Source organism: Peromyscus eremicus, chromosome 23 (assembly GCF_949786415.1).
Source record: "Peromyscus eremicus chromosome 23, PerEre_H2_v1, whole genome shotgun sequence".
Lineage (NCBI taxonomy): Eukaryota > Metazoa > Chordata > Mammalia > Rodentia > Cricetidae > Peromyscus > Peromyscus eremicus.
In genome coordinates, this window is record NC_081438.1 from 33,851,946 (window position 1) to 33,853,225 (window position 1,280).

Genomic DNA, 1,280 nt, shown 5'->3' on the forward strand with positions numbered 1-1,280 from the left:
GCCACACAGGGCTGGAGATGTGGCCTCAATGGGAGAGCACCTGCTTAGAATCCCCAAGTGAGGGGCTGAGGATATGGCTCAACCTTTAAAGCTTTTACTTTGGATATATGAGGAGATTAAGACAGGAAGTTATTTGTAGTTTAGACCATCATGATGGAGCTATGTGATTTCTAGACTCACTGTACCTTAACATTCTGTTCTCTCTCTCTCTCTCTCTCTCTCTCTCTCTCTCTCTCTCTCTCTCTCTCTCTCACACACACACACACACACACACACACACACACAGAATCTGTAGTCTTTCATCTTCTACCCACTATAAACTCTCTACTGTGGAGCTTCTATATGATGCTGCATGAGCAAGAGTGGTCCAGAGTAGGGCAGGATCTGAGTGTCTGATCAGATTCTGTTGTAAGAGAAGACACCTCAGAGCAGGGCATCAAATGCTTCACGGGCTGCTTAATTGTTGGGCGGCACAGCAATTAGAGAGGAACAGCAGCAGTCACATGAATATCTTGGCAAGCTTTTTTGTCTCCTCTGTTAACAAACTAGGTGTAGTGATGCATGCCTCTAGTTCCAGCACTTGGAGGGGAAGGCAGGAAGATTAGGGATTCAAGGTCATCCCTGACTACATACTGAGATGAGCCTAAGCTACTTAGAACCTTGTCTCAAAAAATAACAATGAAGCCAGGTGTGGTGGAGGCCACCTTTAGTCCCAGCACTGAGGAGAGAGAGGCAGGCAGATCTCTGTGAGTTCGAGGCCAGCCTGGTCTACAAATCGAGTTCCAAGACAGCCAGAGCTGTAACACAGAGAAACCCTGTCCTGAAAAACCAAATACCAATAATAATAGTTTTATTTGTAAAATTATGTACATATGTGTATGTGTCCTCTGTGTGGGTATATACACACTAGTACAGGTGCCTGTGGATGCCAGAAAAGGATTGGTGGATCCCGTGGAACTAGGTAGTCATGGCCATCTGGTCTAGGTACTGGAAATGAATTCTGCTGTTCTGCAAGAGGCAGTATATAGTCTTAACTGCTAAGCCATCACTCCAGCCTCTAAAATAAACTTTTAATTCTTTTTTTGTTTTTGTTTTTCGAGACAGGGTTTCTCTGTGTAGCTTTGTGCCTTTCCTGGAACCTCACCTTGGTAGCCCAGGCCAGCCTCGAACTCACAGATATCCGCCTGGCTTTGCCTCCCAAGTGCTGGGATTAAAGGCGTGCGCCGCCACCACCGCCCGGCAACTTTTAATTCTTAAATACTTTCAGCTTCATGAAAAGC